Genomic DNA, 27086 nt, shown 5'->3' on the forward strand with positions numbered 1-27086 from the left:
AAAAATCTTATTTGCAATAATCTTAAAATTTGAAATATAAAGCATTTGTAATAACTACATATACTTACATGTATTAGATCATATTTAATGTTCCATATTAGAAAACTGCACACCTTAGAAAGTTTGGATTTTTGTAGCTTTCAGTATTTTTTATTTTTTTGTTTTTTGAGACATCGTCTCATCCCAGCCTGACTTAGAACTCAGCTTTGGCTGGCCTACAAGTCATGATCCTCCTGCCTCTGCCTCCCAGTGTCATGGATCACAAGCATGTGCCACCATATTCCTCCCTGTTTTTAAAATTGTTTCTTTTGTTGTTTGTTCCTTATAATTCATATATTCTAATATTAGTATATTATAACTATTTCCTCAAGTTTTGAAATTATATATTTATTGAAAAATAGGTTCAAAAAGGCAGACCCCCAAAGAGACTATTTCATACTATAAATCTATATGATAGATTATCAATACATATGTAATATGTGTCCCACAATTTTACATCCATTTCACTATTAACAAATTAGTGGAATGCAGTGAACTAGATAAGCTATTATTTGAACATGATCAAGGTGGGATGCCATAGTAGAAAAGAAATATGAGAAAGTCACTAATCTTGTAAGATAATTTTGTCTTTTTACTAACTTGTAATAATGGAAGCAAAATTTGACTTGTGTCAAAATTGAGGTGAGGGGATATCTTAATATTCTCTTTTTTTTTTCCTGGGTGATTTTTGTCTATCTCCATCTTGTAGGTATTAAGTGCAAAACCAAGTAGACTTTGACAGCTCATTTTAACTGGCTAATGTGGCTGTTTGAATTGCCAATTTGTATGCATACTAAATTTCAAAATAAATAACCATTTAATAGCTTATTTTCTATTTCTGATGAAAATTAAAAGGTTGTATCCTCTGCATATATATCATATGTCAATTTCTGTTATAAGACCTTTTTTGTTTTGTATCTCAGTGCATTGAAAAGTCTTAAGTTATATCTGTATTAATAACAAATCTGTATGTACATAATTTTCAATCATATAAGAAATTATTCTTCTCATGATATAATTTAAACTTTTTCCTCTTTAAGTGGAGTAATGCATGTTGTTTAAGTTATAAAAATTAAACTGTTTCTTCTGGAGAAATGGCTGTGATATAAGTATTAAAGCTGTAGTCAGTTGCATTCTTCTTCTTTTTTTTTTGTTTGTTTGTTTATTTGTTTGGTTTTTTTGAGACAAGGTATGTAACATTCCTGGGTGTCCTAGAATTCACTCTATAGATCAGGCTGACCTCATAATAACAGAGATTCGCCTACCTCTGCCTCCCAAGTACTGGGATTAAAGGTGCGTACCAGCACTACCCAGCCAGTTGCATTCTTTATAGAGCTTAATTCTGTTTACTTTCGAAACAGTTTTAAGTGTGTGCTATGGGTGAGACAAAAAGTCACCACAATTCTGTTTTGAATTTCTTTTATAAAGCCTAAAAAAGTTTACTTGTTTGTTTGTTTCTAGCTTACGAGGTTTTGCCTGCGTGTATGTCTGTGCACCATGTGTGTACAGTACCTGCAAATGTCAGAAAAGGGTGTCATCTGTACCGAAGTTACAGATGGTTGTGAGCCACCGTGTTGTGCTCTGAATCAGACTCAGGTCCTCTGGAAGAGCTGCCAGTGCTCTTAACCGCTGAGCCATCTCTCCAGCCCCATGTTTTAGATTTCTTATTGCTTATTTCTATCTAGCTAGATTATAGACTCAATTACAAATGTTAAAAGCTGTTTAAGACCCAAAAAACCTATAGAAAAGTGTTGGTACTATTCACTCTGCTATTGTTTGAGTGTTGGGTGTGGCATGTATGGTGTGGTTCATTTAATTTCCATGTATTTTCAAAAACTCATTACTTATTCTACCAGATATTTGTTGTTTAACACTGAGAAAGAATTCCTCAAATGATGGAGAATTACCTCAGTTAGATATATACCCAGGAGTAGAATTGCTGGATTACATTGTATTCTGTTTTAACTTTTGAAGACACAATATTGTTTCTAGAGCAGCTGTATTATTTTACATTTTCACTAGCAAATATGCTAGTCTCCCCAATATATGCATGTCACCCCACACAGAGACAAGATTAAAAACCAAAAGCAACTTAACTTCCATCTTTGCCAACACTTATGATTTTGTGTTTGATAGTTACTGTCCTTCTTGGTATGAGGTAATTATCCAACATCTTGAGGAGTTTCCTGATATTTTGAATTAAAGTTCACTAATTCTTCACGTCTTGTCTTCAGTATTGACTTTAAAATGATTCTGCTAGAAATTGTGTTTAAAGTGTCTACTATATTTGACTCTTATTATTAACTGTGGTATTCAAAACAGACAGTATAAGATCATTTTATCTAACTCATAAATTCTCTTTATTGTCATTACCAAGATTAAGATACAAATAAAGTCACAGGAATTTTGTAACCACACATTTTAATAAATTCATTTTCCCTATTTTGTATAATGCTCCTTATATTCCTCATAAAAATACTTATACTTGTATAGATTATAGTTCAAATACAGATACCAGCTTGGGATGATTAAAAACAAAGCAACAGCCTGCTAATAGAAATATATTTGATGTAGATCATTAGTGATAAATAAATAACATTCTATTAATGGATGCATACTTTGATATATAAATCACAAGTGATTAGTAATGAAAAGTTTATGTTGAAGAACAAAAGTTAGACAAAATAGTTGTATCTACATATACATTTCTTAAACGTGAAAAATGGTATTTGCTTATATGTTCACAACTTTTCCTAGTTTGGGTGGAAAGTTTGTTCTTTTCGTATTTCTAGAGCACTGCCTTACTCCCCCAGTATACTTGTCATCACACGGTAGCTTCACTGATTAATGATATTTTGGTCCCTTGGATCATGACATTAAATATGAAGGAAAGACAGGATTGCTGTCTGGAAAGCAATCATTTCTAAATATAGACTGTGCTTATCTGCTGGTGTTAAGAGAGGTTGCTATGGTGAATTGAATTTCTTAAAAATTCCAGTCAGCAGAATGTAAACAGTGGCTTCTGAAGTGGTTATTTCCTATAAAGCTGGACATTTTCATAAAGGTTAAAATGTAGTTAACATTTTTAATGGATTATTTATAAAATTTCAATTTTAGAGCATCTTTGAAGTCTTTATTATATAAAATAGAAGAGTTTTTGTTTTCACTGTAGACAAATTTAATTTAGTATTAATCTTGATTTTTCTAGCAGTAGCATTAAATATCACTGAGTTTCCACTTTGCTACCATGATTTTGCTAATTCTAAAAAACATTTTAGAGCTTTCTAATTAGTAACACCTTTAACTGTAAGATCTCATCAGTTTCACTTGCTTTTCCCCCTGTTTGATGGATAATATGCTGATCTATAGTGTGTATATTGTAATAATATAGTCTAATATGACATTCCATAGTTGGTGCCACAGTATGCTAAAGTTACAAAACCCAAAACATAATTGGGCTTTTTTAAAAGACATCTTTTTTCCCCTCTGCATTCCTGAGATTAAATAGTTAACTTTTCATTAGTTATTCTTTTAGAATTCAATCCAAAAGCATTAGGTGATACTTAAATTCTTTAGTAACTAGGTTTAGCAGACACACCTTCTCTGTTAACAAGAAACATACCATCAAAGACGCATAATATCTTAGGTTTTTAGCATAAATCATCTAAATAGGTGAAACAGTTAGCAAATAGGGATGTGAAACAAGAAAGTGGTTTAGTAAACTCCTCCTGCAACCATCTCTTCACAGACAGGACAAGTAGTACTTGTTTATGAATTTAACAACATTCACAGGAGCTAAGGACATCAGGTGAGAGAGCATAGTGCTTAGTTTTAGTGTAACAATTCAAAGACAGCAAGATAGAGTGAGTTGCCCCTGGCACTTCTTTCCCCAACAATAAACAGTCCAACAAGAAACGATAAGTCTTCTGCATGAGGGAGGGAGAGAAAATTAAGTTCAGATCTTAGTCTTGCGGTTTAGCAAAGACCCATGAATTCTATTGACAGACAAATAGTTGTGGACTAAGCTACTTGATCTGTGTGTGAGCTGATGGTTGATTGTAGTCCTTGTCCCTTTCCCTAATCTTCAGAGGTAGACTGTAGAACAAAACTTCAATTACCCATGATCAGGGCACAAAAGCAAGTATAGGGCTTTGTCTTCGGCCCTGACTGAGGAGAGGGATCAGTGGGGGAAAAAACTGGCTACTCAAGCATGAAGATCAGAGTTAGGATCTCCTAACTCTTTTTTTAATGCACCCGCATTAAAAAAAGAGGTGGGATTGTAGTCATGCTGTAATCCCACTGCTTGAAGAGACAGAGAATCCTGGGGCAGGTTCACTGGCTAATCTAACCAAATTAATAGACGTTGGCTTCAGCAAGAAACCCTGCCTCAGTAAATAAAATGGAGAGCTGTCCTGAATACATCAACATCAGCCTCTGACATCTACACACATGCATCCAACCCACCTGCAACATACACTCATATACATTGTAAACATGCATACACACCCAAAAATATAAAACTGTGGTGACATTTTATCTGTGTCCCCCAATAAAGTTTATTGTATATAGTTTTTCCTATATTAGTTATAATTTTTTTATTTTAGACTAAAAAGGGGAAATGTGGTGATGTATTGTGTCCTCTAAGATATTGTGTACCCTAATAAAGTTTATCTGAGGATCAGAGGAAAAAGCCAGCCACCATTTTAAACATAGAAGTCAAGCAATGGTAGCACATGCCTTTAATCCTATCACTCAGGAGGAAGAGATCAGTCTGGTTCTCTGTGAGTTCAAGGCCACACTGGGAACAGAACCAAGCGTGGTGGCACAACTTGAATTCCAACACTAGTTAACCATACAGGTCTAGAGGTCTGTACAGACAGACTGACAGCAAGTGACAGAGCTGCGCAGGAAGAGGAAGTGATAAAGCTGGACAGAGAGAGGAAATGTGATACAGAACAGATAGGTATATAGGTGTGGGTGTACAGGAAGTGGGTCTCTTTGGCAGAGGATCTCCAAGTGGTAAGAACGTGGCTAGTTTTTTCCTCTGATCCTGAGATAAGCTTTATTGGAAGACACAGATAAAATATCACCATACAAACTGATCAGGAATCTTTCATTTCCTTGATGCCAACACCTACTCATATGCTGATAGAGCTCACAGATTTACAGTCTCACCCAAAAGCCCCCTAAATCTGAATGAATTGTGGAATGCTAATATATAATCTATTTTAATTGAAAGCTTTTTCATACAGTGTATTTTGATAATTTTTTCCTTGTCTCAAGTCCTCCCAGTTCTTCCCTACCTCTCTATCCAACATTATGTTATTTTTCTCTGTCTTTCAAAAAAAGAGAGAAACAAAATCCTAAGAAATGCACTAGTGTTCGACCCACAACAGCTCAATGAAAACCAAATAAGCAATTGGCAAAGGCCAATAAGACAAAACAATATCCTAACAAAGCAAAGTGATACAAAAAATATCCTAGCAAAGTAAAGTGATAGAAAACATCCTCAAAAGTACTGTTGTGTTGGCCAGCTACTTCTGAGCATGAGGCCTGTCTTGAAATGTTGATATTTCCAGCAGACATACCATTGGAGAAAACTGATTTTTCCTTTGCTGGTGGGTATCAGATGCCGATAGCTTCCTGTTCAGGGGTGGGTTCCCAAGTCCATATCACCATCTCAGTACAAGGACCCCATCTAGACTTGAATCTGTGCATGTCTTTTGCAAGCTCCTGCAGTTTCTCTGATTTTTAGTGCATATTGGTCCTGTTGTGTCCAGAAGACCATTTCTCTGGAGTCATCCATCACCTCTGGCCTTTACAGTCTTTCCACCTTCTCTTCTGCATTACTCCCTGAGCACTCATGGGAGGGGTTTGATGATGACATCCCATTTAGGACAGAGTTCAGGAGTCTCATTCTCTGGACATTGTCAGTTGTGGGTCTTTGTGTCAGTTCTCATCCACTGCAAGAAGCTTCTCTGATGATGGCTGAGCAAGGCACTGATCTATGGGCATATGGTATGTCATTAGATCATTTTATTGCTATATTCCTTTAGTAGAATAATAGTATTAGGTTTTCTCCTAGACCTATAATCTTCCTAGTCTCAGGGTCTTGTGAGTATGAGTCTCAGCAGTGTCAGGTATGGGGTCCATACCTGACATGGACTCATGGCTCATGGACTGGGCCTTAAATCCAATCAGAAAGTGGTTAGTTACTCCCATAACATTTATGCTACTAATCACCAGTGTATCTTTCAGACAGATCGCTGTTGTAGACCACAAGGTTTGTAGCTGGTAGATAGTGAGGATTACCTTTCTCCTCCAGTAGTATGCAGAGTATCTTCTAGTACCATGAACTCTAGTCAGCAGGGGGTAACACTTCTATTTAGGCATCAGCTCAACTTCTCTGTGTTTGATAATGTATATAATTGTTGTCTTTGGCAGTTGGCCTTACCATCAAGTTGTGGAGATTGACTGATAGCCTTGGCAATAGTCTGTGGTGTTTGGAGTTTCCATGGGACCCCCTTTGTCCAATGATTCAATAAAATGTAGCCCATTCCTGGTATTGGAGGTTTTACTTGGTGACATAAAATATCTTGTTGTGACATTATCTTCTGTATTATTTGGTGACTCTGTTTGTATTTTAGGAAGTTTTTACAGTAGTGAGTTTCAAATGGTCTTTAGTATTAGTTGTCCCTCTCCATATTCCCTCCTTTACCATCCTTTACCCACGCCCCCTCCCTTTTTAGTGTGCCTGTTCAAGGTTCTTCTTTGTCTGCCCATAACAGTATATTCTATTTTATAGTCCTTGTGAGAACCTCTTCTCCCCAGTAGTCCCTTACTAGGTATTTAACCTCATCAGATATACAGATTGTAGCATGCCTATCATCATAGGCTGGAAAGCTAATATCCAGATGTTAGAGAAAACATACAATATTTGGTTTTGTAGGGAGTTCTGTGTTACCTTACTCCAAATGATTTTTTTTCTAGCTCCATCCATTTACCTGCAAATTATATATTTTTCATAATAGCTGATTAGTATTCTGCTCTGTAAATATATCACATTTTCATTATCCATTCTTATCAGTTTCTTGACATCTAGGCTGTTTCCAACTTCTGGCTATTATGAATAGAGCAGTAGTGAACATGGTTGAGCAAGTATACTTGTATAATGAAGCATTCTTTGGCTATATGCCCAAGAGTGAATCTTGAGGTAGATCGATTCTCATCTTCCTGAGGAACCACCACACTGATTTCTGTAGTGACTGTACAAGTTTGTACTCCTACCAGCAGTGGATGAGTGTTTCCCTTGCTTCACATTCATGCCAGTATGAGCTGTCATGAATTGTTTTATTGATCTTAGCCATTCTGACAGGTTTAAGATAAAATCTCAAAGTAATTTTGATTTGCATTTTCCTGATGGCTATGAATGTTGAACATTTCTTTAAATGTTTCTCAGCCATTTAAACTTCCTCTGTTAAGAATTCTGTTTAGATCTGTAACCCATTTTTAATTGGATTATTTGTTTTCTTGATATCTAGTTTTTTGAGTTCTTTATATATTTTGGATCTTAGCCCTCTCTTGGATGTATAATTATTAAGGTTCTTCTATCATTTTGTGTGCTGCTGCTTTTTCCAAATGATGGTGTCCTTTCCTTTATAGAAGCATCTCAGTTTCATGAGTTCCCATTTGTTGATTGTTGTTCTCAGTGCCTGTTCTATTGATGTTCTGTTCAGAAAGTCTTTTCCTGTGCCAGTGTATTTAAGGCTATTCCTCACTTTCACTTCTATCGGGTTCAATGTATCTGATTTTATTTTGAGGTCTTTGATCCATTTGGAGGTCAGTTTTTGTGCAGGGTGATAAGGATGGATCTATTTTATTCTTCTACATGCCGCTGTTTGACAAGCACCATTTGTTGAAGATGCTGTCTTTTTTCCAGTGTGTGTTTCTTTCCCCAAAATCAGTTGTCCATAGGTTTGTGGACTTATACCTGGGTCTTCAATTAGATTTCATTTACCAACATGTCTTCTTTTATGACAATGCCATATTGTTTTTATTACTATAGCTCTGTAGTTCAATTTGAGATTAGAGATGGAGAACTACCTCCAGTAGTTCTTTTACTATTCAGGATTATTTTAGCTATTCAGGGTTTTTTTTGTGTTTCCATATGAAGCTAAAAATTGTGTTTTTAATTTCTGTGAAAAATTGTGTTGGGTTTTGATGGGGATTGTGTTGAATCTGTAGATTGTTTTTGGTTGGATGGCCATTTTCAAAGTATTATACTGATTCATAAACATGGGAGCTCTTTCTATCTTCTGGTGTTTTCTTCAGTTTCTTTCTTCAATGTGATAAAATTTTTATTATACAGGTTTTTCACTTGGGTGGCTACAATTATCCCATGATAGATTTTTTTTTTGAGGCTATTGTGTAAGGTTCTATTTCCTTTACAGTCTGTTTGTCATTGTCTGCCAGAAGGCCTCTGATTTTTGAGTGTTAATTTTGTATTCTACTTCTTTTCCTGAAGTATTTATCAGTTGTAGAAGCTTCTTAGTGGATTTTTTTAGGGTCTCTTATGTATAAAATCATAACATCTGTAAATTAAGATACTTTGACTTCTTCCTTCTTATTTGTATCCCCTTGACCTCATTCAGTTGTCTTAAAGCACTAGCTAGAACTTCAAGTACTATATTAAGTAAGTATGGAGATATTGGACATCCTTGTCTTTCTCCTGGTTTTAGTGGAAATGCTTTGATTTTCTCTACATTTAGGTTGATGTTGGCTGTGGGCTTATTGAAAATTGCCTTTATTATGTAGAGGCATGCCTCTCGTATCCTTAGCTCTCTGAAACTTTTCTCATGAAGGGATATTGGATTTTGTGAGTTTTTTTTTTCCATCCAATGAGATGATCGAGGGTTTTTTTTGTCTTTCAGTCTGTTTATGTGGCGGGTTACATTTATTGATTAAACATGTTGAATTATCCCAGCATCTCTGGAATGAAGCCAACTTGATCGTGGTGGGTAATCTTTTTAGGGGAAATTTTGAATCTGTGTTTAAAAGGAATCATTTTTTGTTGTTGAATCTTTGTGAAATTTTTGTACTAGAATAATAATGACTTTGTAAAAAGAATTAAGCAATGTCCCTTAGTTTGTATTTTGCAGAGTTGTTTGAGGAATATTGGTGTTATTCAAGAGGTGGAGCTCCCAGGAAATGGAGGTGGGATCTGAGGAGGGGTCACTGCAAGCAGCCTGGTACAAGACTTAGTGTAAGCCTGGAAAGATGTGAATGGAGGGCAGGAAGGCTTTATAACCTAATTTATGATTTCAGCAACCTGTTAGTAGTTATTTAGGGGAAGGAAATTACTAAAAAGAAAATATGGACTCTTTCTTGGGTAATAAAAATATTCTATATAGTACTCTTCTCTGCAATTCCTCTTTGTCCAGTTTTGCTTCCTTGTAGTCAAACTTGTTCTGAAAATACAAAATGAAAATTACTGCAATAAACAGTTTGTTCATTTAAAATTGTCTGTCCTTATGATGAGCATGAAGAAATCCTACTTATCTGATTGATGACAGGAATTATCCCTTTGTCCAGCTTATCTAAGCTATGTGTTTGCCTTACCAGTTAATCGCTTGACATGTATTTCATTTTCTGCATCAACTATTGCCATATCCCAGTGTTGAAGTCCCTGTGCTACATTACTGAATTATGAATTCAAAGTACAAGATTAGATGCTGGCAATTTGTATATCCCACAAATAAACCATTAACTACTTAATTCTAAATATGAAAGTTTGTAATTTAAGAAAGGGGAAAAAAGCCATAAGGTAAATTAAAGTTTACAGAAAAAAAAAATAAGTATTGATCCCATGAAATTGTCAAGAAAATGCATGGTAGTTTTACTGTTGTGCTCAATTACATGAAAAAAGTATTGAATTATTGAGTTTGTTACTAGCCCATGGGAGTCCCTGCAAATGTCATGGCCAATAGTGTCAATCTGCATGAGGCAAGGAGGAAATCTAGTTAAACACAACTCAATAGCTGGTGTTGGTTCAAACTTCTAGAGTCTGACACCAGGCGGTTTATTTTAGCTATACTCAAACACAGCACAGTTTTGGAAACAGCTTCCTGATGATAATTAGCTCAATCCTGTATGTAAAAGGAAGCTTAAGATATGTTTACATTGAAACTCTTTACAAAGTACATATGGTGTCTTCCATAACAGAAACAATGCTCAAAATAAGGGTCTAGGAAAGTGATTCTCAACCTGTGGGTCATGACCCCTTTGACAAACCCCTAAAAATATTTGCATTATGAGTCATAACAGCAAAATTACAGTTATAGAGTAACAATGAAAATATAGTTGGGGTCACCACAGCATGAGGAACTGTATTAAAGGGTTGCAGCATTAGGAAGGACTAGGGAGAATGACTGAGATAAACATAAAGGTCTATGGGAGTAAGGAGTGGCCTGGCCCTACAGTTAGCATGGAGGTTCCTAGGCTGTTGTAAAGTACAAGTGACATCTCCTGTAAGGATGGGTTTTATTGACTGAGAGACAGTGCTCGAGATAAAGGTCTAGGGAGGAGTAGTCTGGGATTAACAAACATATTAGTATAGGGGATTCAGGTGTGGCCTGGCCCTACAGGTAGTATAGATCACCAGGCTACTAACTACGTCCATTCCCAGCTTTCCGGGTGGAAAACGGGTGTACATTGTACATCTTCTCTTTTCAAGAGACAATCCTGCATATTTAACATTCCTGGTTTCCCTAGTGCTTATCTGTGAGCACAAGAACCTTGTGCCCTCAACACTATCCATATTTTCAGGATTTTCTGAGGGTTAGAAACATACTTCAATAGAGAGATTTTGTGTTGTTTAGATGACAGTTTCAAAGACTTTATAATTATAATGTCTAAATTTTCTATATTTTATGTTAATTTCAAATGAAACTTTGAGTTTTAACTGAATTAAATTTACATTATTGTTGATCAAACATTATATACACTAAAGAACATAAAATACATAAGATAAATGTTATTAATCATCTGAGTACTAAGAATTAATAGGTTGTTAAGTAGAAGCAACATAATTACCATTCTTATATGCAATCAGAAATCCTAGTTTTAAAAAGTATTGGGAAACACTGTAAATTTTGTTATTATCTCCCCCCTAGACTGAATGAATATAGCAATGAAATCTCTTCAGCTTTCTGCTTGGGGCTTCCTTGACCAAAGCTTATTATCTACTAATCACCAAGATGTGCTTCATGTACACCTGACAAAATCAATGGCCCAGTGAGGTGTCTTAGTAGAGGAGTTTCGAGGAATTTGTCATTGGAATTAGAATAACAGTTAAATGTGGTTTCCTTTTATTTGGTTTTCTCAAAGAAGTATATGATGCTCTAGCTGGCCTTCCCTGTGCCCTCTGACAGTCTGTGAAGGGTTTAAAATTCAGTAGTTGTTTCTTTTCACCTCTTCATTCCCAGTCTCTGAGATCACTTTTTAAAAAAACTTTTCTGTATTTATTTAGTTTATATGTATGAATTTTTGCCCTCATATTTGTATGTACATCATGTAAATGCAGTACCCACAGAAGTCAGAGGTCACCTGATCTCTGGGTACTGGAATTATACTTGGTTGTGGGCCACCATGTGGTACTGCAGTCCTCTGGAAGAGCAACAATTTCTCTTAACCACTGAGCCATCTTTACCACCCTCGAAATCCCTTTTTTTAAATTAGTAAACTTGAGTAGCAAACTTTTTTTTTTCCTTTGGACCCTTTCAGTTGTTTTAGACTGCTGAAAAATAAGTGTCTTTAGTCCACTTGGTCAGAAGTTCTGATATAAGGTCTTCTATAAAAAACAAAATTTATTTTATTTTAGAATTTATATCAATAACATTTAAAATACATGTATTGCTGTGGTATATAGAAAGGCAAGAATGTTTTATATATATAATATATATAAAATATATATATTTATAATATATATAAAAAACACAGCTTCAGTGTTACTACACCTCGATTATAATATAGTCTTTGTCTTGTTTAGAATGTGCTTCACATTTGTTATAAAAGTTGAAAATTACAGTTTTCTTTGACCATAGTTTATGTGTGATTTTGGCAAAAGAAAGAAGGTTCTTAATTTGTAACTGATATCTGATTGTTGTTTTCAGTGAAAACTGATAAAAGAGGTATAATAATATTTTCAGAACTTGAACACAAGTTAATTCAAATTCATTCTTTGTGAAAATGACTAATTTTGCCAGGCAGCAGTGGCACACCTCTTTAATCCCAGTAATTGGAGGCAGAGGCAGGCAGATCTCTGTGAGTTTGAGGCCAGCCTGGTATACAAAGCAAGATCCAGGACAGGAAGCAAAAACTACATGGAGAAACCCTGTCTTGAACAACCAAAAAAAAAAAAAAAGACAGATTTTACTGAACTCTATAGTACTTCATTCTAAAAATAATTTTCTTTGCTGTATCAAGTTAAAGTGATAAAAAGAGGTAGGGCGATGATGGCACATGCCCTTAATCCCAGCATTTAGGAGGGAGGCAGGTGGATTTCAGTAAGTTCAAGGATAACCTAGTTTATAAAGTGAGTTCCAGTAGCCATGGCTGTTACACAGAGGAACCCTGTCTAGGAAAACACACACACACACACACACACACACACACACACACACACACACACACACCAGAAAAACGTGTAGCCATCATGTATATACTTTCTTGTCAATGGATAATATAAAACTTAAGAACTTTGCACAGATGCCAAGGAATATAGCTTAGTGTAAGATTTCCTTGGATAAGGGGAAGTGTAGGACTTAATTTCTCAGTGTTGTTAAAAACAAAACAGAACTGCAGAGTTCCTGAATACAATTAAAGGTAACATAACACACACAGTTTCTTACAAAGAACTGAAACTTCCAATCTGCATTAGATGTCTCTTTCCTCCCTTAACTTCTAAGTTAGGCTCATTTAAAGTAAGTGTTGAGCATGTAGTAGTAACACATATGCTTTTCAGTCTCAGTTTACAATTAGCATCTCATTTACATTAGTCACATAACATGCTGTTGCTTTTATCATATGACAGAAGAGGTCAGAAATGAGTCTTTAACCACAACCAGTGACTGATGCTCTCTGTGAATTACAGAAAAGTATCTATCAAGCAAGATTTGGTGGGTTACACATGTAGTTACTAGCATGTGCTCCAAAGTGAGACCCTGTATTGGGAAAAAATAAAATAAAATAAAAAAAAAAAAAAGAAAGAAAGAAGTGAAGAAAGGAAGGAGGGAAGGAAGAACAAACAAAAATTAAAGATGTGTCTTTTTTCTTAAGTATCTGATTCATTTTTATATCAATAAATTCTCTTAAATTATTTGTGTACCTTCATGCGAACTTAGTTATTAATATGTATGCTTTTCTAGCATTATACATCTACTAAATAAAATGGGTAGAGTGATATGTCAGTGACAAAAAAAAAAGTTAATGTGCCAGTGTTTATTTGGAAGAAATGAAAGGCTATAAAACTTAAACAAATGAAGAAAACAGTGTTAAAATTACCATAAATATTTTAAGAAATTAATTTTAAAGCCTTTTATTCTGTGTTAAGAAATGTCTTTAAGCTGAACTGTATAAATAGTACTTATTCACATGTATTCAGTAAAGTATTTCTCCATTCATTGTAGGCTCCTTAAGAAGAATATTTACTGAGTTAATTTTGAGCACCCTGCATATTTTCTTATATATATTGAATGTTTAATAGCAATATAGTTAATAAATGGTTTGCATTTAGACAATTGATGTATTCCTTAGTAGAATTATTATTTTTCTTCCCCAAGTTTAAGAGCTATTTTCAGGTAATAAGAGAATTAATACTTATTTATATAAATACAATAAAATATATGATTTTTATAAATGCTAAATTTTGCTGGTTTAAAATTGTTATGTTAGTCTCTTTATCATGCTACTGATTTTTATTCGTTTACTTATTTACTCTGCTGTTTGATATTTGTCAACTTGATACAAATGTAAACATACCTGAGAAGAGGGAAATTTTAAAATTATTATTAAAGTTATTTATTGTACATCCTGACTGCAGTTTCCCCTCCCTGTCTCCTCTCATTTCCTCCCTCCTGCTCCCCCCCCCCATTTACTACTTCCCCAGTTCTGTTCAGAAAGGGGCAGGCCTCCAGTGGGTATCAACAAAACATGGTATATCAAGTTGAAGTAAGACGTAAGCACCTCTCCTTGTATTAAGGCAGGAAGATGGAATTTTAATAGAGGAAATGCTAATTGGCCTTTAGTCATATCTGCAGGGCATTTTCTTGATTGATAATTGTTGTGAAAAGGCCCAGATCATTGTGGAGATGGTTCCATTCTTGAATAGCTGGACCTGGATCGTATAAGAAAGCAGGCTGAGCAAGCCACGAGGAGCAAGCCAGTAAAAAGCATTACTCCATGAATATTGTTTCAGTTCCTGTCTTCAGGTTCCTTCCTTGAGTTCCTGCCTTGACTTCTCTCAGTGATGGAGTGTGATCTGAGAGTTGTAAGATGAAGTCAACCTTTTCTTTCTTAAATTTTTCTGGTAATGGTATTTTATCACAGCAATAGAATCCTTAACTTAGCACTTCAGTTATCAGAGAATAAGACGATTCCTCATCTCTTACAGCATAGGCACTAGTGGGAAAAGCACATATTAATCAAGTAATAATGCTAATTTCTATATAATTTTAGACTGAGATAAGTGTATTAAAATGAACTTTTATTAATGCTGAAATCAGTTAATTCTCATGTACATAACATAGTTTAGAACATGTATATACTAAAAGTAGTATAGCAACATCTTTGTAAACCATGAGTATACTTTTAAAAAATATGTAATGGTGTATATTAAATTGTTTTCAAGTAGACAGTTTCAGCTTTCAATTTCTTTTGATAGTTTAACAATAGTAATTTCTTCATTCCTAGTTATTTCCTAGATCTCTTTCTCTATAGCTTACCCAGTTTTAAAAAATGGAATAACAATATTCTCAAAAACTCAAATTCAAACCTACAAAATATTCTTAGTTTTCTTGGTCTCTTTCCTTTACTATCATCATAACTAGTCAATCTAAAATTGCATCTCCAAAATTATATTGAGCTTACCTATATTATGTCATCTTCTCCCTTGGTTCAAATGACTATCCCCTCTAGTTTATTACAGAACTTCTAAATATTTCATTCTTGTCATCTGCTAATCTAGTCTCCATACAGCACAGCCAGAGAAACCTTTTATTAACATGAAATCAAACCGTGACATTTCTTTTGAAATCGTGTACTGACTTTCTCATCTAGTAAAGATAGACTAGTTAGACCATGGTTTGTGGCCTTCTCTGCCATATCATTACCATTTTTCTTTCATTCTATTTACACAAGTTACATTGGATTTCTTTTACTGAATAACAAGCTAAACTCTATTCCATCATTTTTATTATTTATTTATTTATTTATTTATTTATTTATTTATTTATTTATTTATTTATTTATTCATTCATTCAATTTTGCTCCCTATACCTGGAATATTTTTTCTTGGAACCTTTTCATAAGACTGAATTTATGGATATTCATCCACCTATTCCAATAGGTCTTCTGTAATTACACTTCCTGTATAATGGCCTATCTCTATATATAACAAGAGCCTCAATGGTGAATATGTATCAGTTTATTAAGGGGGTCTATGGGAAAACAGACTCACTGATACAGGATAAGGTAAATCCAGTTGCAGAGTCCTTAGAAAGCTGGGGACCAATCACACACTGCTTCACACCTCCTCATCTGGTCTTTACCACCCAAGACAGCGTGATTCCCTTCCTCCTTCCTTTTAAGAGTTCCTGTAGGCAGATAAAAAGCACTGCCTCTATCAAGCCAGATAGCCCCAAGGTCATGGGTGGAGCCGATTCCCACTACAACTTTGCTGTTGGCTTTAATATAATATTATTCATTGTTGTTTAGTTTTTATCTTCCTAAGTGCTATGAAAGTTGTTAATTCATTTTTTTCAGATAATAAAATACATACTAGTAAATTTATGTTTGATATGAATATTTTCCCAGTTTTCTGAGCAGAATTGCAAGCACATCAAATAATGAAATATATTCATAATTGTTATTTTCAAAAAATTACAATCCATAGTTCTAAAAATGTCAATATTTTAGATTATAAATGAAAAAAATTCTTTCGTTTTTTGTAGATAATATAAAAGGTAAGAATTAATATACTTGTTAATATCTAAAGTTATTGCTAATGTACTCCAGCTACTCAGTGTTTACTGAGTACATTTAGCATTATATTATTCAAGCTGTCTGAATTAAAGAATAATAAAAGTTTTCAACCTATTGTGTCAATGTGTTCCATGAATGAAATGAAATGGAGTAGAAATTGAATGAAACTCCTTATAAAGCTAATTTTCGCAGTTTTCTACAAGAAACCATGATTAGGAACCACATTTTCCATACAGTGTATCCAACCTATCACATCCATAAAATATTTCTGTGAGCAGCACAGTGTAGTGTATGAGGAAAATCATCACAGGTGTCAAACAAAGTCCTGGCTCAAGTTAATTCCGTTTTGACATTGGATTGCATCATATGATGACACCATATCTTCATGAAGCTGGGTTTTCCATAGTTAACTGATACAAACAAAAAAGCAAGTAATGTAAGAAAATCAGTGTGGAATAGGGAACAAGAGTAGTGGTGGTGTCCAATGTGATTCTAAACTTTAAGATCTGTATGTAGCCCAAAAGGTATATCCATCTTGTTATAATTGTGGCTAGGAATAAATTAAAATAATAATTCTTATTTGAAATAAAATGTTGATTCTTTCTTTAAGCAGCTGCTTACTTATTAGAATATAAAACTTACTTAGAGAACTACCTGTAGCACCTCTAGATTTAGGGGTACTGTGAAATACTTTGAGATAGTAAAGTTGGGAAACTTCTCATAAGACATTAAAATATTTTTCAAAGATAATTTCAATCATCTTGTGATATTTTCTGAAGATCTGGTCTTCAGCAACACTCCCATAAGAGTTCTGTTTATACTAAGAAAATAACAACCAAAACTAGTTGAGTTTTATTAATGAAGGCATTAATAAACCAAAACCGAACTAGGGATATAGTTCAGTTGGTATAGCATCCAAGACATACAAGGTTTAATCCCAATAACACCATAAACTGGGCATGATGCCCTTAATACCAGCACTGAGAGTGGAGACAGGAGGATCAGATGTTCAAGGTCATCTGCAGTTTGTCTCAAAAACAACACCCCCCATGTGTGTGTATGTGCATGCACACCACACACACACACACACACACACACGCACGCACGCACACACACACACAAAATATCTAGATACAATATACAAATAGGACTGTTAATCAGATATCTTTATGTGCAAAACACTAATTCATTTGTTTCTCTGTAAAATTTTGACAGGAATTTATGTGGAATAGAGTCAGAAGCAAGTTATAAACCAGAAAAGTTGTCTTAATTACTTTCTTCTTGCTGTGATAAAATACCCTGACAAAAACAATTTAAGGAAGGAAGGAAAGTAGGTAGGTTGGTTTGTTTTATTTTAGCTTATATTTCAAGGTACAGTGTTCATCATGGTGGAAAAGTCAAGGCAACAAGAAAAGAACAATGAATGCATGCCAGTGTTCTTTGCTTTCTCCATTTTCCATTTTGTATAGTCCAGGATTCCTTACCCAATGAGTAGCCCCACCTACAGTAAAGATGAATTTTCCCACATTAATTTACAGATGAACATAATCAAGATGGTCTCTCAGGTATATCCCTTGGCCCATCCCCTGGTGATTCTAGATTCTGTCAGATGACAACAGTAACTATCGAGGAAGTCTTTGATGGATTGGCTGTTATTTGCCTAAAGTGCAGTTAGAACTCTAGGTCTTCAGACCACTTCCAAGTGACTACTGATATTCTAGGAAACATTTAAAAGGTGAAATTTCCCAAAAACATGAGACCAGTTATTATAAGACAGTAGCAAATCATAAATCAATAGTGATGATAGAGTAATTGTTAGGTTTTTAAAATCCTTTTTTAAATATTATCCCAAAGAGTAACCCAAAATTCGAATTCAAATTAGAAAGTAAAGTACTGTTAATTCAAACATATCTTTTTCTGTTTCAGTTTAATGTGTTATACTAAAACAGACTTCTGTTCCCAAAATAGTTACATAAGAACAGTTTGTTGTCACAGATGACTTTTTCCCATAAAGTAAGTCTACTATAAAGGATATAGTCTTTATTTAAAATGTTAAGCTACAAATATTTATCCTTCTGAGCCATCTGCTCAGCTAAGTAACCATAAGAATTCTAGGCTGAATCTGAAAAATGGAAACACTTGAAAATCTTAGCATAGCTGAGTCTTGATTTTTTTTAACAGCATGTTTCTTCCTTTGAGCAAAAATAGAATGATACAGATTCTTATTTGTGAAACATTATATTAGGTTCATTTAAAAACAAGAGTTTTAAACTCTTTTTAGACAAATTACTCTATCTGAATGAGTTCATTCAAATGCCCAGCTACTACTCTAAGTGAGAATAAATGAAAACTGTTTACTTAGTGTTTGTTGGTAAAATAAAGAATGTATCAATTCTTTAGACTTTAAAGAGATTGTATTACTAGCATGTATTAATCATTTAAAATTATCTCAGATGTCACTGCCAGGTATGGTGGTGCATATCTGTAATGTCAATAGTTGTGAGGAATGGAGAGACAGGATCACAGGGATCACAAATCAAGTCTTACCTGTGCTACAACAGCTAGAGCCTGCCCCCAACACACAACTAGAACTTTCTATGCTTTGTTTTTGGAGTTGGCTATCAATTTTTTTTAATAACTTACATATTTTGATTTCATGTACATTGGTGTGATGTGTAAATCTAGTTAATCTTGTCAATAAAAAAATCAGGAGTCAAATATTGGAATAAAAGTCTGAAAGATCAGAGAACTGGGAGCAGCTGCTATTACCTTCCTACCTCTTCCATTCCTCTGTCCAAAAGGGCACTAGATCCTCTCTCTGCTCCATTTTATCACTTACTATCTTCTCTCTGTATAAACCTCCAGACCTGTATGGTTAACTAGTGGCTAGCTCTGCCCTCTGACTCCAAACAAGCTTTATTTGTCAGAACACAAACAAAATGTCATACAACATTCCCTCCTTTTTGTCTAAATAAAAAGCAAATGTTTTCACTAACATAGAAAAAAACTATATACAATAAGTATATACAAATATATACAGCCAGATATTACATTAACAATGTCTCATCCATAGCACTTCACAAATTCAGAGAAAATACTCCATTATCTATTCTATCTTGGTGAGTCCAAAGTATTACACCTAATTCACTTTCTGTTTTAACTTGTATTACCAATCCAAATCTATCAATTTATGTCTCTCAACCTTATACACTTTACACCTCTTTTGCGAGTTTCTTTTCTGAATTTGTTAACAAGGAAAGCTATAATTATAACTTTGTAGTCTTCAGCTCCATCAGAGACCTGAAAAGGATATAATATTACCTGAGTAAACAGGAAGTGCAGAGCAGACAACTTCGAAAACCAAGAAATGACAGAAACAGCTGTCTGCTTGAACAGTCACCAAAGGTTCCTCTGGAGCTTTGGGGCATCCATCTTCAGCCTACAGGCCTAGAATATCTCACAGACATTTCAGTGAAGCAGGATTTTTGAAGGACTCTCCCACCTTGTCTTGGCAAAGCTGCGCAATCACTTTCTTTTGTTTCCTGCTTGTCCAGTTTGGACAGCATACTGTCAGCAGTCAAAGTAAGGGCAGTTTCTTGCTTAGTGGCTAACTTTTGCCGTAAAGAAAGTAAACTCCATATGGAGTTTCTTTGATGCCCATCATCTTTTCTGAAGTAGATTAGTGTTGCCAGGAGCAGACATGTCACATTGTCATTCAAACAAACAAACAAAAAAACCTTAATAAAAATAAAAAATAAAAAAAACCTTAAATGCCGTATTCTGTAGATCTCTGAAGTGTTTGAAGACCACCTATCTAAAATATATCTGTTTGGCCTTGAAAATGTACCTAAAATGGCTACAAGTTTGATTGTAATAGGTGACTAACTACTAACCCACATTTCTTTATTTTCCTGAATAGTTTGTAATAATAACTTGAAAGGACTAGAAATTTACATTACATTGTTAATTGAGCTGTATATGTACAATACCTTGAACAAGAGTAGAAACATATATAGCATGTTCAAACCAAAATAACCTTAAATTTGTATCAATATGAAAATACCTTAAACAAGAGTAGAAACATATATACAGTTTAAGAAAAATAACTTCAAATTTGTACCAATATATAAAAATCTATACCAATATAAATATTTAAGACTAGTAGTTGCTTTTTTGGTCAAAAGTTGATTCAATAATCTACCCTTTTATCCTATCATTCCCGTATCCCCCCCTTTTTCTTTTCACAATGAGATCCCTGAATCTAATCTTTGTTCAGCTTTCTTCCCAACCATTACCAATTACAACTTGTAACCAACCCCCCTAAACGATGACAAATATCTATAACCCACTGAACAACCAAAAACTGCCCACTCCACCTCTTGGGAATGAAGGCATCATATTCTTAAAATTACTTCCTGCTGTCTGAGGGTGATGGCATCTTTAGGGGACCCTGAAAAAAATGGGATAATTGTCAAGTCCTGGGAGAGCTAGCTGTATCATTTGTTTTCCAGTCTGTGTAATGGGAAAGTTCAGGGCTTTAGTCCTGGCTAGAGTAGTCTGTGAGGCTGGACCATCTTAGCTATCCACCTTGAAATTGTCCTGAGGAGTTTGCAGTCCAAAGCTTATCTTTGGGTGGCGTTTGTCAGATTAGTGTCATTACCATAGTCCCAGTTGAATCATCATTGTGGGGCCCTATTCTCCTTTTGGAGACTTTAAGTGTTTCTGTTAAACATGGTCATGGTTCACTGTAGAAAGTTTAAATATTTTAAGTGTCATATGCAGCAGATCTCAAAGAGTTTTAAGGACCATAATTTGTTATGTACCTCCAGAGTATGAAAACTTAATTCCTAGTTCCTAGTTATCTGATAGAGACTCAACCCGAAATCATATACAGGAAGCTAGATGAAGCCTTTTTTTTTTTTTTTTTTTTTTTTTTTTTAAGAATTAGTACTCTATATGTCCATTATTAATATCATGACAAAGGTTTAATATATATGTTAATTTTATAGATTTTGAGATATTTATACCTTATGAAAAGTTTTAAAGAGTCAAAATAAAACCAAAGGATTATGAAATTAATGCCAATAGAATAGTCCCTTAGTTTTGGTTTTTCTTCTGTCCCTTATCAGGTGGCTCTTCTAACATGAGACAGGAGATTTGGGATTTTCCTTTTAACAAGCATGCTTAGGTTTAGAGGAGGAGAGAACAACACCCCAACTCCAAAGCCAGCTTTAATTTTTAATTGAACTGGGACCACAAAAAGACCATTTGCATTATGTACCTGTGGAGAACAGCAAAAACAAACATTTGGGAAGATTTATGAAATTTTATCCTGTTGGAAATGTGATAAACTATTAGGCCAATGGACTCTTTTTCTTGGGACATTTTCTCTGTATTCGTCCTTTTTCTTCAGATGTCTCATTTGTCCAGTGGTCTTCAGATTCCTTAATTGGAACCTTCATTCTCCTGGAAAGACAAAAACAAAACCCTTCCCCAGCCCTAACTTTGGGAAGTTTCCCTTTTGGCAAGTTATATCTGATCAAATTAAAAGCATTTGTTAGTCTTACAAGTTAGTTTAGACTGAATGGTCATGCTGTTTGATGAACTCTTCCCATCAAGAGGTCTTTCTTGTTTGAATCTAATCTTTATAATATTTGCTTTATGCTTTATCCTGAAATTTTTGTTTTTTCTGCTAAAGCTGTTTTATCATCCAGTATGGTTTGTTTTATTTATTTATTTGTTTGTTTGTTTTTAGCCATAGACGTAAGATCCTTTAATTGCTCTGGGGAGCAATTTCCCCCACAATGACAGAGAATGACTGAAACCTTGAGGAGTTTCAGAAACTTGTGCTTTGAAGTATTATCTCCTGCCGGGCAGTGGTAGCACACACCTTTAATCCCAGCACTCTGGGAGGCAGGGCCAGGCAGATCTCTGTGAGTTCCAGGCAAGCCTGGTCTACAGAGTGAGATCCAGGACAGGCACCAAAACTATACAGAGAAACCCTGTCTCAAAACACACGCGCACACACACACACACACACACACACACACACACACACACACACACAGAAGGTATCACCTTCTCATTTGCATTGTTTTTTATTTTTTACTTTTCTTTTGTTTTAAGTTACTCAACTGGCTTCTTATTTTCTTCCATTATGAACCTTTAATTTTTTTTCAAAGGGAACATGTCAGATTATGGACGTTATTTGTGTTACATCCTTATCAAGTACTAATCTAAATTTGTTTTGTTCAGTGTTTGAAACCAAGCTAGTTCAAGATTATGATCTTCTCCAAGGTGCCCTAAGATACAAGGAGAGACAACAGATCTAGGATCGTACAAAAATGCAATTTATTGTATACTTAGACAAGGTTGGTACCAGGCATAAGCAGCATCAGTGGGATTCCCACAATGTGCATAAAAAGAAACTATTCATTTATTAGTTAGTATGAAATAACTTCCTTGAGACTAGAATATACCTGGCAGATGCATCCTTGTGGCCAGGCCCTGTTTATAAAAACCTAAGTAAACTTTAATGGTTTTGTCTAGTTTTGATTTGTTTGGAAGGCTTGCAGTAAAAATTAATCTGGTTACTCAGGGCTAATCACAATACCTATGATTTGAGGTGACTATAGTCCTGGAAAGCTAGAATTTGTTATTGAGTGAGAGCTCGTTTTATGAAATTCTGTCTTGGTAATGTATAACTGCAGATGAAAACTCAAACTTTATAACTCTATCAATTGTTTTATATACCTTCATTAATAGTATATAAATAACCAAAATTCACTGTGTGGGAAAACAGGTATGTATAAAGTGCAGTGAGGTATAGAAGAGTACCTAAGTACACCTGTAGCAGGAATCTTAGAGAGTCTTATTAATAAAATGAAACCTGGGGCCAGTTATTGGGGTGAAATGCTGGATGGTCAGAGAGACAGAACAAGCCACAGCTAGCCTCACCTGGCCAACTTCTCAGCTGATCTTGTTTCCTCAGACTGGAAGCCTCTGTGTCCTCATATCTCAGCTGAACTGCTTCTCAAAAGCCTGAAAGCTTAACCAGCCAAATGCTTAACCAGCCAAATGCTTCTAGTTTCTGGTCCTCACGCCTTATATACCTTTCTGCCTTCTACCACCACTCCCTGGGATTAAAAGCTTGCTTTCTAGGATTAAAGGCGTGATGAGTCACCATGCCTGTCTGTACCCTTGAACACATGGATTTCTGCCTCTGGAATGCTAGGATTAAAGGTGTGAGTGCCACCATTTTCTAGCCTCTGTATCTAGTGGCTGTCTGTTCTTTGACCCCAGATAAGTTTAAGGGTACACAATACCACCACATACACCTGAGGATTTCTATGGACAGGAGGTTTGCTGAAAGAGAAAACAGTTGGCATGACTCTTTAAACTGGAGTGGGAATGTTCAGATTTTACATGATGAAAAGTATTTTAGATTCTGTCATATGAATATTAAAAATTTTGATCATTATAATTATTTTACCATTTTTCCAGCATTTATCATGGATGATAGACCTGTCCTTTATTACCCAGTATTTTTTAATCCAGTGCCAGATGCCCTTTTAATTAACTAAATGTTACAGCTCTGTCTTGCCCATATATTGAAAAACAATGCTGAATAAATGTTAAGAGCCTGTTTTGGAGCAAACCGAGATCTACATGTAAATCACTTCTTACCATTTCCTAAGTGTATGAACACACTCAAGTCATTTGTTTTCTGAGAATAATTTAATTTTGCTAGAAATTGAGATTCATAAACATATCTCTAGCGAGAGATTAATCTGTGTATTTGTAAAGTTAATGGGTTACTATCAACATGATTAAAAAGATAACTAGCAAAATATCCCAATTTTGGAATTTTACTCTGATAACAAGATAAATAATGGCTAGAAAGAATTGAAACTAATAGAGGAGGGAAACTAATATATTAATCTAGGTAAGAATCCTTTAAATGAAGCAGAAGTAGTTTTTTTTTTAAAGGAAAGGATATGAAAATGAGAATTGGTAGCATCAAAACTTGATAAACCAATAGAAGATACACCAACAGGAATTTTTTTTCAAATTATTAAACCGTTTGATAGATTCTATTTTAGTTCTCTGTGTTCAGTCATTCCCATTAAAGTGCTTTGAGCCGGGCGTTGGTGGCGCACGCCTTTAATCCCAGCACTCGGGAGGCAGAGCCAGGCGGATCTCTGTGAGTTCGAGGCCAGCCTGGGCTACCAAGTGAGCTCCAGGAAAGGCACAAAGCTACACAGAGAAACCCTGACTCGAAAAACCAAAAAAATAAAAAAAGTGCTTTGATGTAAATTTTCAAGAGCCTCTTGTTAAAATGCTTTTCCTTGTCTTTTGATTTTGGATTTCGTCACCTAAACTGATTTTACTAATAGAACAAGCATCTATTAGCTGTCTTACAGATCTGTCTTACAAACAGGATATATTTTGTCAGTTCATTAGCCTTAGGAGTAGGTTGAAAAACACCTGGAAGAGGTTCCAGTAGAGCCCCATCTGTGTATAGCAATACTCTAATTAGCTTGGTATTGGTGAGTGAATCCAATTCAGTCTGTTAATCCTAAAATTTACCAGAAAAACCAGTTCCATGATTTTGGCCAAATTTAAGCAAGCTTTTATTAAAATTTTAAGTAGTAACCAAGATGGAATTTGGTCAGGACCATAACCTGAAAACATTCCAGTTGTGTGGCCTCCAGACACATGTTGGCACAGCTTATATGGACAAAACCCATAGGCCACAGTGCTTTCCCATGAGGGTTTGTTGTTATTTTCCAAGAACTATACTTCCCAGAATTCCAGTAAATTGTTTGGTCCTTGGGTGGGTGTTACTTTTTCAAGAACTACAACTCCCAGAATCCCAGGAAGCTACCTGGTCTTTGGGACTTACAGATTAATTTTGGGTCTAACAACTCTAGCCAAGAGCAGATTTTTTTCAACCAGTCCACAAGTTTAAGATAAATAATGTTATATTTGTTTTAAGCTTCTGAATTTTAAGGTTGAATAAATAGGTATCAGATACAAATGTATCTATTTTGTAGAAAAATGTTTTAAGACAAATTCAGTTTGGGTCTAATTTTTCATATCATAGGTAACTGTGGATAAACAAGATAGTTGTTTGTTAAACCAACAGGAAGTCTGTTTTCATTATTGATTTTATAGAGCTATTCAGCATGAATAAGTATTTAACTCCAAGATTAAGGCTATGAAATAATCTGTTATCCCTGTAATTGTTACTAGGCCACAAAATTTCTCTCCCAGTATGAGATTGTGATCAAACTGACTTTTTTTAAAACAGTGTTTAAGGCATAATATCCATTGGATTTAAGTAAAGAAACAACAAAATGTTCCAATTCTGAAGGGATTCACCTGTTAACACAGGAAGTCCTATTCTCTGTACCTAATTTATTTTTACCATTTAAAACTAATGCAAAACTTCAAACATATATAAAAGAGATAATAGTATTAAGTCCCTGTGTCAGATTCACAACTTTAACAATTCATAATTCTTGGGCAGTTCTCATGCTTTTCAAATATGCCTCCAGATTATTTTCTAGCACATATGTAGCACCATGCAATTTTATTCACAGACATTTCAGTGTAAAAGTTGGAATCACCTTTGTTTTCTAGACAAGTATACATTAGCATTGTATACTTAAAATTAGCATTTTATATTTATTTATGTTGTATGTAGGCAAAAGTTTCTATTCCATCAGACATTCTCTCGTCCTACAATTTGTGTGTGTGTGTGTGTGTGTGTGTGTACACATAATGCATGTGTATGTGCTTACCGTGGTGTGCTGTAGAGGTCAAAGTTGACAATTTTGTGCAGTCAATTCTGTCCTTTTATCTTTATAAGGGTTCTGAAGATAGAACTCAATTTCTAGACTTCCACAAAAGACCTTTATCTGCTATGCCATTTTGCTAATCTCATATTTTCTTAATATCATCAGATATCCAATAAATATTCAAAATTTCCCAAGCTTCCCTGTTTTGTTTTGTCTTCCTGAATATCATGTATACCAGACCAGTCTTGAATTCTAACTTAAGATGAATTCATGAATAATGGAAGTATAGCTGTGCTTTATACAGTATGTTCATTGAGTCTAGGGATCAAACCCAGGGCTTCCTGCCTACAGATTAAACTTATGGCTTTATAGTTGCTAGGTAATCACTGTACCACCTGACCCATTTCCTGAGCCCATGGTTTTAGGATTGCCTTGTTAGGCATTGTTTATATTTGACTTATTACCATTTTTTTCCTCACCTGAAATTCTTCCTCTATTTTTTTTTTTTTAATTGTTATTGTGTAAACTCAGAGCCTTGAAGTTGCTAGGCAGTTGTGAAGTGATGGAGCGAATCCCCCAGCCTCTGTTATGTCCCTTAATTGTTTTTAGATCTGGGTTCTTTTTTCTTTCTACTTTCCTGCAGTTGTTTGTTTTTGAATGGACCTGTGTGGGCGCAAGACATTCCAAGGCCAAGTTCTCAGCACAGAGATTTGCTCCAGAGAGACAAAGGGTAGGGAATAAGAGACAAAGACAAGAGATAGAGGACAAGGGAGAAGGGAGGGGGTAAGGATATTTGTCACTGAAGGGACAAAGGACTGCTTCAGCATAGAGAAGAGACAGGCATCACCACATTTACCCTTTTTTGTCTAAAATAATAAAGGAAGGTTATAACTAATATAAGAAAAACTATATACAATAAGCACAGTAAGTATATACAATATATATACAGTCAAGAATTACCTTAGCAATGTCCAGTCCATTAACATT

The 27086-nt window shown here is 34.9% G+C and overlaps 1 protein-coding gene across 13 annotated transcripts in view; it reads left to right on the forward strand.

Annotated features, from left to right (window-relative positions):
* Nucleotides 1-27086, forward strand: part of Gphn (gephyrin) — a 400632-nt gene that overhangs the window by 83730 nt on the left and 289816 nt on the right. The gene's annotated exons all lie outside the window — the stretch shown is intronic.

This window comes from Peromyscus maniculatus, chromosome 14, assembly GCF_049852395.1.
Source record: "Peromyscus maniculatus bairdii isolate BWxNUB_F1_BW_parent chromosome 14, HU_Pman_BW_mat_3.1, whole genome shotgun sequence".
Taxonomy (NCBI): Eukaryota; Metazoa; Chordata; class Mammalia; order Rodentia; family Cricetidae; genus Peromyscus; species Peromyscus maniculatus.